Below are 12135 nucleotides of genomic sequence, written 5' to 3'. Positions count from 1 at the left end.
CAAATGTAGCCTCATCAGCTCCCATCAAATGCCGCCTCACCAGCGCCCATCAAATGCAGCCTCACCAGCGCCCATCAAATGCAACCTCACCAGTACCCATCAAATGCAGCCTACCAGTGCCCATCAATTAATGTTTGCTTGCTTCCATTCATTCGGGAGTCAGGACACAGACACAGTCCTCCGCGGCAGCTGTATGCTGATGCTGAGACTTAGTTGCTTGCTGCAGAGAAAAGAGAGTAGAAACATGAGTGGCCAGGCGCTCTAGGCCTAGTTTGCCTAGTGGTAGCACCGGCCCTGTGTATGGGTATGGTGGCAAAGGAATGAAGGGACACTTCTCAATTCAATGTAAGTGGCAACCCTGACCCCTGCAGTTGGAACTATGAAAGCACTATCAAAATTCTGCGGCTCTGTGCTACTGTTTCCCTCCACAAATTAAAGGAAAAGTCTCCTGCCTTACATATACCACACTGATTATTTTGGACAAGTAATTAAAAAAATCTTTAGACACTCAAACATGGACTGTGAATTTGGGGGTGCTGAAAGAGAACCTGCACACAGAGCCATATGCTTGTGGGCACCAGTGATTAGGGTGTGCCCAGGCACACTTGGCACACCCCCTGCGCACGCCTATGGACAATTGTGTGGTCCTGAAACGCTGTATCCAAATTACATTTCTATCATTTATTTCACAGAAATAGAGATTTCTTTTCGGGGTATTTAATCACCGCTGGGTTTTTATTTTTTTGCAAAAAACAAACAAACAAACAAAAAAAAGAAAATGTTGTAAATAAGTAATTTTTCCTTCCTCGTCCTTTATGGAGCCTATGTGTTTCGACTACGCCCTTTTACTGTTGAAAAATTTCTTGGGATTATTTTTACTCTTATCAAGGATAAGGGTCTGGTATGCATTACGGGGAACCCCACTTAATTTTTTTTTCCTTTTGTCGGTTTTCCCCTTAAAATCCATGCCAGACTCTAATCTAAGATAGTTATATTGAGGGGAATCCCAGACGCTTTATTAACAAACAGAATGGGAAATATACTTTGGCAACAATTTAAATAGAATTTTTTCATATGCAAGTTTAAGGCAACCCCTAAGTATGCTATTTAAAACAAAATGTGCATTTCTAATATATGTTTTACTATAAGCCTCTTCAAAAGTTTTTTTTTTTGCCTTGGTACATGTTCCTCATGGCAGTACCCATCTCACCCTGCCCTCTGTTTGACAACCCTTTAACTAATAGCATTGAAACAGTACAAAGGTGGCCTGGAAATGTAATTCAGTGGCAAATGGTATTTTCTTAATGTCACTTAGTACATCATACAGGTGTACCACTTCACAGACAGGATTGGGGGATCCTAAAGACAAGACATTTAACATAATTGTGGATTTTTTATGTTTTGCTTTAAACTAAAAGCAATTTATTTTTTTCATTTTGGATAGAGTATGGGACGGTTAAAATTCCTGTCAGGTTTTTTTCTTTTTTTTGCCATCTGTGTCTGATAGGGGAGATTTCCCATTACTTCCTTTGTCATAGCCAAAACAGGACATATTCGCCAGCACACCACGTCCAAAGAATTTAATGCAAAGCAAGCATCACAGAAAGTGCAACGTTTCAAGGCCACGCAGGACCTCTTCGTCAGGCGAGTGATAAAGTGAATCAGTGATTTTACTTTATCACTCACCTGACGAAGAGGTCCTGCATGGCCTCGAAACGTTGCACTTTCTGTGATGCTTCCTTTTGCATTAAATTCTTTGGACGTTACGATCCATGGTGTGCTGGCGAATATGTTCGTATGTCTGATGGTTCCAGTGCCCAGCTGGTGATCGCTTCAGCACCCACTTTTTTTCTATGAGTCGTTTCAAAAGTCCAGGAACGTGTGCGATTGGAATATTGACTAGATAGCCAAAACAGGAAGCTCAAGAAAATTCCTCCAAAGCGAAGGAATCCCAGGGGGTCACCAGAACTTCCTATTGGAAGATTTCCCCTTTATTACTGTTCTGATGTCAACCCAAATTTCAGATTTTCTTTTACTTTTTTTTTCAATGATAACAGTAAACTGGACAAATAAAGAGGGTGAATCTCCCCAACAGAGACAGCAATAAAATCCTGACAGATGTTCTAATCCCTCGCCTTACACTTTAAGCCTTATTAAAGTCCTGCTCCCCACTGAACTGTATTTTTTATTTTTATTTTGCATTGGTACATGTTCCCCTTGGTAGTGTCCAGCTTTTTATGCCCTTTGTTTGAAAATCCCTTGCCTATCAGCCTTGAAAATGAAGAGAATTGATTTCCAAGATTTGCATCCTATTGCCTCGAATGGGGTTTGCATTAATGTTTTCAATTTGCATTTTTCTGGCTGTCTTTGCTGAACAAGGCCAAGGATTGAACCCAAGCAGATTTACCCATCACTACTAATGACTGCTACCCTATTTTAGTGCATCAATGGCAATTTGGGGATATTAGTAAATATTTTTAATATCAAAAATGTTTTCCTTAAAATGTACTGTATGTAAACCCTAACAATGAACTTCTCTTAAGCCCTGTACACACGATCAGTCTAAACCGATGAGAACGGACTGAAGTTCCGTTTCATCGGTCCAAACCGACCGTGTGTGGGCCCCATCAGTCAGTTATCCTTCGGTCCAAAAACGTAGAACTTGCTTTAAAATTGAACTGATGGACGCCTAACCGATAGGTCAAAACCGATGGTTAGTATGTAAAAGCATCGGTTCAAAACCCGCGCATGCTCAGAATCAAGTCGACGCATGCTTGGAAGCATTGAACTTCGTTTTTTTCAGCACGTCGTTGTGTTTTACGTCACCGCGTTGGACTCGATCGTTTTTTTAACTGATGGTGTGTAGGCACATCAGACCATCAGTCAGCTTGATCGATTAACCGATGAGAACGGTCCTTCAGTCCGTTTTCATCGGATGGACTGATCGTGTGTACGCGGCCTTACTGTATTTGCTATTTGCTATCCTTCGATCTGTTAAATAAACCAATAATAGTGTCAGAAATGCAGAGCTGTACTCTATTTTGTGCACACTTCCTGTGTTATTTTAAGGAGGGTAATTAGCCATCCCAGTTCCTATTTTGCACTACAGAACATTTTCTCTTTTCCCTATGTTGTTAAAATGAGGAGGAGGGATTTAGTAGTTTAGCGGAAGACAATTGGACAAGGCCAATACCACTCAGTCCATAAAGCTGTTGTGTGTTGTTAGTCCACAATAGGAATTAGAGAACTGAGTGCTTTTTCTGGCAGATCAACAGGCATTTATATATATTTGAAGGATCTTTAACAATCTCAGTATTTTCATGTTTCATCCCCTTAATTGCCAGGCCATTTTTCAGTTTTCAGCACTGTGATATTTTGACTTTGATAATTACTCAGTCCTGCAACACTATATAGATATGGATTTTATATAATTATTTTAAAAAAAGATAGAGCTTTCTTGTAGCGGTATTTAAAACCACTGTGCTTTTTATTTATTAATATAGCCCTTACTAAAAATTTTCAAATAGTTCCACGCTTTTCTAATGTATACACCTTAAGCTTCATGTACACTGGACATTGTTTAACTTCTCCTGACCGGCGTCTAAAAACGTCCATTTAGCCGTGTTTACATGCCCTGTTTAGTCGCGTTTAGCCATGTTTGTGTCTAGAAGCAAAAACATCTGTAAGCAAAACGCTGCTAAACGGGAGTTACCGTGTTTAGCAGCGTTTAAAGGCTATTACAGACACTTGCCATTTCAAATGCCTCTGAACATCCATCTGAACCCAATTTTTTGCGTTCCAAAAAATGCTTCTTTTTTTTTTTTTTATACTTAAAGTTATTTATTATCCAGAATCTACTGGCACCTCTTGTGGCAAGGGACCCAACCCCTGTATATTGCCACATAGAAACAGGACTCGATGACAAAGAGGATTTTGCGAACAGGATGAGGAAAGCAACCATGAGACAGAACAGACCGATAGCTTCAGAAAGGGCAAAACCCAGGGTGGCATAGGAGAATAGATGCTGTTTAAGGGATGGATTCCTGGCATATCCAATAATGAGACTTCCAAATACTGTACCAATACCAGCTCCAGAACCAGCCCCACCTACAGTGGCAGCTCCAGCGCCAATGAATTTAGCAGCAGTATCAATGTCTCGGCACACTGCACTGGTCTAAACCCCTCGTGATGGAACCAGTGCCACCTCCTGTGACTGCTCTGTCCTGAATACAGGGCGGCTCAGCAGGCTACTGGAAAGTGGTCGGGAAAGAAGACAAGCACCATTCCTCACCAAAATTGGGTTGGACATAAGTTTGGCGCAGGCGTACATTTTGCTGGTTAAGGTGGATAGACAGGGGATACAAGAATGCCACACAGGTGATACTTGGCGGGGAGAGAATGAAGAAGAGTGACCCCAAAAAATGCTTCTAAACTCAACTGCCTGGAAACGACTATAAACGACCCTGTATACATGTACTGATAAGATAACAGAGAGGAGAGTTCAGGGTCAGCTGAAAAAAAACTCCTAAACTGCTCCTAAACGTCCGTTTACCAGCAGCAGTGTACATGAAGAAGATCACATTTTTTACCAGCAGTCTTTGGAAATGAAGAAATATGCATGCAATGAGGGGTTACATGAGTAAATATGGTGATTGGTAACAGTGTACTGGATTCATTAAATTTCCAAATCATACACAAAGGGATCAGGGGATGAAAGGTTTAAAGTGGTATTAAAGTCTTTTTTTTAACGCCTTTGCGCTGGCTGTACGCAAATATGTGGCCTCTCCACGCCTGGTCCTTAGCGTGAATTGCCCTAAATACACCTGAAAGATTTTCGGACTACGTGACTGCTGTAACAGCCAATTACAGCTGGCATGTGATCCTAAGCTGGGCACCACCTCCCGGGATCATAAACCTCTTAAAAGGCTGGGAGGCATCAGCAAGAGGTCAAATAAAACATGGGAAAATGTGGTTGCATTACAGAGATCTGCTGCATATGGTTTTGTTCCACAGCATACACTTAAAAGCAGAAGACTTAGGACTTGTTCATACCAGATACCTTTGCACGCACTTTGCTCCATTTTTCAGCGTTTTGGTAGAAAAATAGGCTTCGAATCAGTTGGAAAAGGTTCTTCAAATCTGCAGTTCAATATGACTGAAAACACAACGAATTAATGAATGTGTGATCAAGTCCTTAATGAGCCACTACTGGTCTAATCATTCATGATCCTAATTAGGGCTGAGCGGAGAGATTTAGCCGCAACATTTACCAATTTGGCTGTATCTGAAATCTCGCCAAAGCTCTCAGTTTTGCTCAAAGAGCTACTTAGGTAAAATCTGTTTGAAAAAAAGTTTATTTTTTTATTTAGTAAGTATTTTTTTGGAGAAGAGGATGTATTTAGGGTAGATTAGGTTATTTAATTTACTGTTCTTTGTATTTTTTTTCTTTTACTTTGTTTTTGTTTTTTTATTGTAATTCTTTTAACTGTTTAAAAATTTAAAATTTAAAATGTTATTTTAAATTTTCACTACCTTACATGAAATAAAATTTAAATATTGAGGTTAATAAAAGGCAATTTTTGACACAGAAACAGGTATGGGCTATTTGTATCCGGACGTAATGATCATTTTTTGCACTACTTTGTTGAATAATAAGACCAATTGTTTTTCAGATTATTAGAAATCTGATTATTATGTAATTTCATTATATTGTATTGTAGATTAGCATTAATACACCTGCAATTTTTGGGTTTAAAAATCTCAAAATATTTAGTCGAATACACAGTTTTACAGTTATTTTTAGAAATATATTCAGCTCATGGAGAAGAAAAGACAGGTAAAAGACTGACTTAGAAGCAGGATGTGGCAGCCAACCAGCTGTGTTATGTATTCTGGGCAAATTCACCCTTCGAGAGGAGATTGACAGCATGCCTTTACCTTATCTTACATCTTCCTGCCTCTATCTTTTACTGTATTACTTATCAAATCTCCTACTAATCATGCCTTTCTAGATTATCAATCCTGTCCATGGCCACCACACCGCTGGAAATGCTCATGCACATTCCTGTGACAAACTCATTTAATTTTTTTTACACACAAAAGGGATATTGTAGATATACTGTGATCAAACACTATCATGAGTCACAATGGCAGGAGAGCCTACTAGGGCAGCTTCAAAACATCAATGAGCCCCAGGCAAAGATCTCATTAGCAGGCCCCATACCTTTTTGCAAAACACATGGTAAAACTTACAGCTCTGTACATTACAAATGTAATATTTTCTCAAGGCAGCAGCAAAGTGGAGGTTTGCGTCCTCTCTAGTGTGTGAGTTTGTACGTATTGTTTACTGCAAAAGATTTAGTCAAGTGGTCGATAGACTGTGGATCCAGGCCAGCAGTGCTGGTACTAGACGAGTTTTTTTAGAATTTACTTTACTAAAAATAAGATAGCAGCGCCTGAGCTTCGTTCTAGCACTGAGCGAAGCATCAGTTGTTGCTGTGGTAGACACATCTAAACTGGACACCTGGGAACACAAAAGCCATCTGATGTGGAGTTCAGAAGCATACGTGTAGAAGGCATCACAGGGACCTCAGTGTCCCTGTGTTCACAAAATGCCCAGAAGATATGGCAAATTAAGTCTAAAGTAACCATATCCAGTTTCTTTTCAGTATGACACAAATATTTTGGATGGGAAGTGAGCAGGTATCTGTCTAAAGGGGACACAGACAGAAAAAAAAATTAATATAGGGGTTCTAAACTGGGAGCCAGCTAAAAGTCAATCGCAATCTACCTGTTGAGCACAGCCATGTGATGGGTGAATCGCCACTTGGCTGGAAGAATCATTACTCCTGTCAGATAGCATCCAGAGTGGCAAGCTGATACTGGGGAGTAGGAGAGCACTGGGACTGGGAGTAAGTGCAGGTGTCCGTTGCTCTTTTTCCTTTTCCAGGAAGGACATTGATTGGTCAGGGAAAAGGTAAGGAGTAAGTCACCACCAACTTAGTGGCTGCTTGTGGATGCACTGCCTTGCTATGGAAACCTCTTCCTGGGTAACCAAAATGAGTTGTAAAGTGAAAAAGATGGCAGGAAGGGATATGTTTCAGGATGGTGAAAGGCTGGGTGTATCAGGAGGTGTGGGGTGACCTGAGTGGGGTGAGATGATCAATGGTTAGACTCTATTTATTATACTGGCCTTAACTTTTAAAGAGGCCCTGCTAGGTTATCTCCTTAAAAAAAAGCATGGAAGAAGAATCAGTATGGTTAAGGCAAAATAGGACTTTTAGTGCCCCCATTTGTTCTTGTGACAGAGTCGGTTGAGCTGAGCTGGAGTGCTTGTAGGATTCAATAAACCCTTGGGGAGTGTGTCTGGCAGTATACATAGGCGTGATACGTCAGTGCAGAACGGAGAACACTTGGCACTCAAGCATAGTGCTTTGTGTACAGAAGCCTTCTCATTTAGCTCCCTTATCTTCCTAGGACACCATTGAATTGCTCAGAAAATGTCCTATAGCATCTCTTATGCTATATACTGGTAGACATAATCAAAGGTCCCTTGTGCTTACAATCAAATAGACAAGGTCTGTGTGTATTGATGAATAAATAGGCAGACAGAGCAATCGTTCAAGTACACCTTGTCTTTGACTGCACTGTCACAGATTGTAAATGATTAACACTGACTGATAGATTTACTGGATCTCCAGTACTTTATAATGATCTGTAGCTGTCGCCTTATGTGTTCTCTGTTTCTTTCTTTTTTTATCTCCAGTGTTTTTAATCTTTTTTTTTTTTTCCTGTTTTGTTTGCAATCTGCTTTGTATTTGAATCTTTACCAGTAAATTCCACAATAAACAGAATGTACATAGAAAATATGCTTTGGGCTATTGCATCTGTTGTACTATTATGTTCTACTTTTGGGGAAGGAAATTTATGCGTCAGGTTGTCACTGACCATTACAAGAGCAAAAATATAAAAAAACAGCTGGTCAAAAATATAGTGCCTATAAGCACCAGATATTTGAAATGTGTTATGGCAAATTAACAAGAAATTAAAGAGTGTTCAGAATTGAAATATACATTTTGAAAAATTTGCCTAAAGGAAAAAAATCGACTTTTTAAAAATGTTTTTCCTTTTATTTAGAGGCTGTTTTTTGGAGGTTGGTGTACTTAGAGTACATTAGTTTATTTATTAGTGTTCTTTGTATTTATGTTTTTTTTTTCTTTTTTGCATATTTGATTGTCATTTTTGTAAAATTGCTTTCATTTTTTTTTTAAACGGATGTCTATGTGTTAAAATAGGCTAATGAGGGTCTATCGTTTGGCACCAGAACAGATCAAGAACCAGGAACAGAACTAGAACAAAACAGAAGCAGCATAGCTTATAGCAGTGGTCTTCCAAACTGCGACCCGGGGGCTGGATGCGGCCCTTTGCTTGATTTTATCTGGCCCTTGGGGCACTATTTCATTCACTGACACCAACAAAGGGGCACAGTTCTTCTCAATGACACCAACAATGGGGCCCAATAACACCAATGATGGGGGACTATTCCTTCCAATGACACCAACATGAGGTACAATTACTCCCAATGACACCAAAGATGTTGCACAATCCCACCCAATTACACCAAAGATGGGGCACAATTCCTCCAAATGACACCAACACTCTGGCCCAATAACACCAATAATGATGGTTGACCATTCCTTCCAATGACACCAACAATGGGGTCCAATAATACCAATAATGGGGGACCATTCCTTCCAATGACATCAACAATGGGGCCCAATGACACCAGTGATGGGGCATGATTCCTACCAAAGACACCAATGGTGGGGCATAATTCTTGTCACTGACACCAAAGATGGGACATTGTTTACACCAACTGATGCTGGTACTTTTTTCACACTACCACGCCCTCCCGGGACGTCCTCCTGCATCCCTCTCCATTAAGGCAGTATTCTCAAGCAATGTTATTAGGAAATGCTATGAGATAGAAAAAAGGAGGGGGAATGTGTTCTGTAGTCTTTGTATACGTCTTGTCCTAGAGTGATAATGCTGCTCCTCCATAGATACAGAAATGCAAGCAAGTAAGAATTCCCAACCTAGGACAGGAGGGGTGTAACTTTATAAGAAAAAAAACATCTAAGGACTGTATGCTGCAATACATTATATACTCTTTATATACACTTGAATTTCACCTTGCCTACTAACTCTAATATATTTTGCCTAAATGCCAGCATGCCAAATGATAAACTCAACTTCACTCATCCCTACTGCTAAGGAACCAGCCTGCCTTGTGAAAACACATATTTTAACTATCCCCCCCCCCCCCCCATCCTTGTGCATCCAGTCTTAAAAAGAGAAATATGACCAAACATTGCTTCTCTTTTGGCCACAGCTTTATTGGTGTAGGGACCTTCCCAGCAATTAACATTGCTTTAATGGGTTATGCCCTCAAGTTACATTTGTGGTCAGTCTAATGCCTGTCTGGCAGCGATGGTAAAGACAGGCCTTCTAGACTATGTCAGGTTATTGTTTATGTGTGCTCACAGTATAACTGTGACTGGCACTGCTTATTTGTTCTAGCTAGAAATTTCAATAAATCTGTGATCGTGTCCTTTTTCAACTTAATCAGCCTCTTTGTCATTTTTGGGCAATGCATGGTTTTTAGTTGGTTGTGATGGAGACTATACTTCTCAGCCGTCAACCCCACACCATGTTTATGCACAAAAATAATGAAAATTTAGGTTCAAATACATATCAAATACCGTATTTATCGGGGTATAGCGCGCTCCCGCGTATAGCGCGCACCCCTAAAGTTGCCCCAATCCTTCTGCGGCGTCCTCGCGTCCTCCCCGTTCGTTTCCCGCGCCGAGTTTGAATACTGCGCCGACATATACCGAGCGCAGTACACTCGTGTATCGTCGGGCAGGCTCGGCAACTCTCGCACTGACGTCCTGTACGTCCAGGACGTCAGCGCGAGAGGAGCCGAGACTGGCCGACGATACACGAGTGTACTGCGCTCGGTATATGCCGGCGCAGTATTCAAACTCGGCGCGGGAAAGCGGGTATCGGCGTATACCGTGCACCCACGATTTTGCCCTGATTTTTTAGGGCAAAAAAGTGTGCGGTATACGCCAATAAATACGGTACATATTTGTATGATGATTTAAAACATTTATTTGATAATGATTATGTATTCTTCCCCTGTTTTTTTTTTTAACATGTGACCAGCAGCAAAGGTCTAGAAGCTCCTCCCGCTGATGTTTACTTGCAGACAAACTGGGAAAAAGTTGGGTCACATGACAGCTGTATTTTGATTATGAAAATGGTACTTTTTTTTCAATTAAAATAAATACAGTGCTATCATTCATATACATAAAGAGAAGGGGTAATGTAAATTAAACAGTGTGTGTTTAGTATCCCTTTAAGATGACCAAAGATGGAGTGTTGTTTTTTGTTTTTTTCTGTTTTGGATCAGCCTTTGGTTTATTATAGCAAGTTTGACAGCTGGTTTATATGTATTACTTATGAATATTGCAGAAGACAGTCTCTTTGGTTTATCAAGCCAGCTTGATTTTTTTTCAATACCTTTGTATTAGAACCTGGCTGTGCTTAACAATTGTTTAATCAATGAGTGTTTATAGATTTAAAGAGTTGGTAGATGAAAAAGTAGCCTCTAGGGGCTTTAGGGAGCTTTATATATCCACTACAGGAATTTTCAGCCTGCAGTTTTCCAGCTGGTGTTGGTTCCTATGTTCTCTCATCAGTCAGTGAATAACTCGGGACTCACGCTTACATGCAGGCCCAGCTGAAAAGGCATAATGAAGTCTGGCTTTGCAAAGGTGACCAGAGATGGGGCTCATGTCTCTCTGAGAATGAAAGGGTGGGGGAGAATGTTTTCAGTGGCGCTGGTTCTTCCACTGTACTTATACGACTCCTCTCAAAGGAGCAGACAGTTTGAACCCCTTGCAATGTGAACAGCCTTTAGTAACTCAACCCCTGTGTATCTAAAAAAAAATGTCATGATATTTTTTTTTGACATTTTGGTATTTTGGTGCTGTTGATCTTCCCTATCTTCTTTATAACTACTGCTTGTCTACATGTACTTGCAATGGCTGCAAGTCGTTGCTAATGGTGGAACTTGACTGCACATTGAATGTTGGCACGTCTACTCAGGCCCCGTACACACGACCGAGTTTCTCGGCAGAATTCAGCCAGAAACTCGGTTCAGAGCTGAATTCTGCCGAGAAACCCGGCCGTGTGTACACTTTCGGCCGAGGAAGACGACGAGGACCTCGGCGAGGAAATAGAGAACATGTTCTCTATTTCCTCGTTGTTCAATGGGAAATTTCAGCTCGCCGAGGTCCTTGGCGGCTTCACAAGGAACTCGACGGACAAAACGATGTGTTTTGCCCGTCGAGTTCCTCGGTCGTGTGTACGGGGCCTTATAGTCTCCACCAGAAGCACATGTGACCGGTTGACATTTGACAACATTGAAGAGCAGTTAAGGCCCCGTACACACGACCGAACATGTCCGATGAAACTGGTCTGACCAGTTTCAGCGGACATGTTTGGTCGTCTGTACGTCCGACCGGACAATTTTCCGGCGGATCGGACAGGTTTCCAGCGGACAAATGTTTCTTAGCATGCTAAGAAACATGTCCGCTGGAAGCCTGTCCGTCGGACATATTCGGTCGTCTGTACAGACTCACCGGACATGTCCGATCGGCCGAAAGCCCTCGTATGCGTCAAAGTGATTCGACGCATGCGTGGAAGCATTGACCTTCCAGGGCCGCGCACGTCGCCGCGTCATCGTCGCGGTGACGGCGCGGCCACGTCACCGCGTATCATGTCCGCGCGGATTTCTGTCTGATGGTGTGTACAACCATCAGACAGAAATCTCCGAGCGGACATGTCCGCTGAAAACGGTCCGGCGGACCGTTTTCAGCGGACAGTCCGTCCGTGTGTACGAGGCCTAAGAGACAGAGAGAGATGGCAGGAACAGGAAGCGCCTGAGCAAGAGTTTTAGGGACAGGATCACTAGGCATTATTTTAATGAAAGATGTATACAGTAAAACCTTGGTTTGCGAGCATAATTCGTTCCAGAAACATGCTTGTAATCCAAAGCACTTGTATATC

At 41.4% G+C, this 12135-nt stretch overlaps 1 protein-coding gene and 1 pseudogene across 1 annotated transcript in view; one reads left to right on the top strand and one right to left on the bottom strand.

The window, feature by feature from the left end:
- CELF5 (CUGBP Elav-like family member 5) overlaps positions 1-12135 on the top strand; it is a 210032-nt gene that overhangs the window by 134011 nt on the left and 63886 nt on the right. The gene's annotated exons all lie outside the window — the stretch shown is intronic.
- On the bottom strand, positions 3728-4408 carry LOC120924761 (annotated as a pseudogene).

Source organism: Rana temporaria, chromosome 1 (genome assembly GCF_905171775.1).
Source record: "Rana temporaria chromosome 1, aRanTem1.1, whole genome shotgun sequence".
Lineage (NCBI taxonomy): Eukaryota > Metazoa > Chordata > Amphibia > Anura > Ranidae > Rana > Rana temporaria.
The sequence above is the reverse complement of the archived record's forward strand: the minus strand, read 5'-3'. Positions and strand labels throughout refer to the sequence as shown.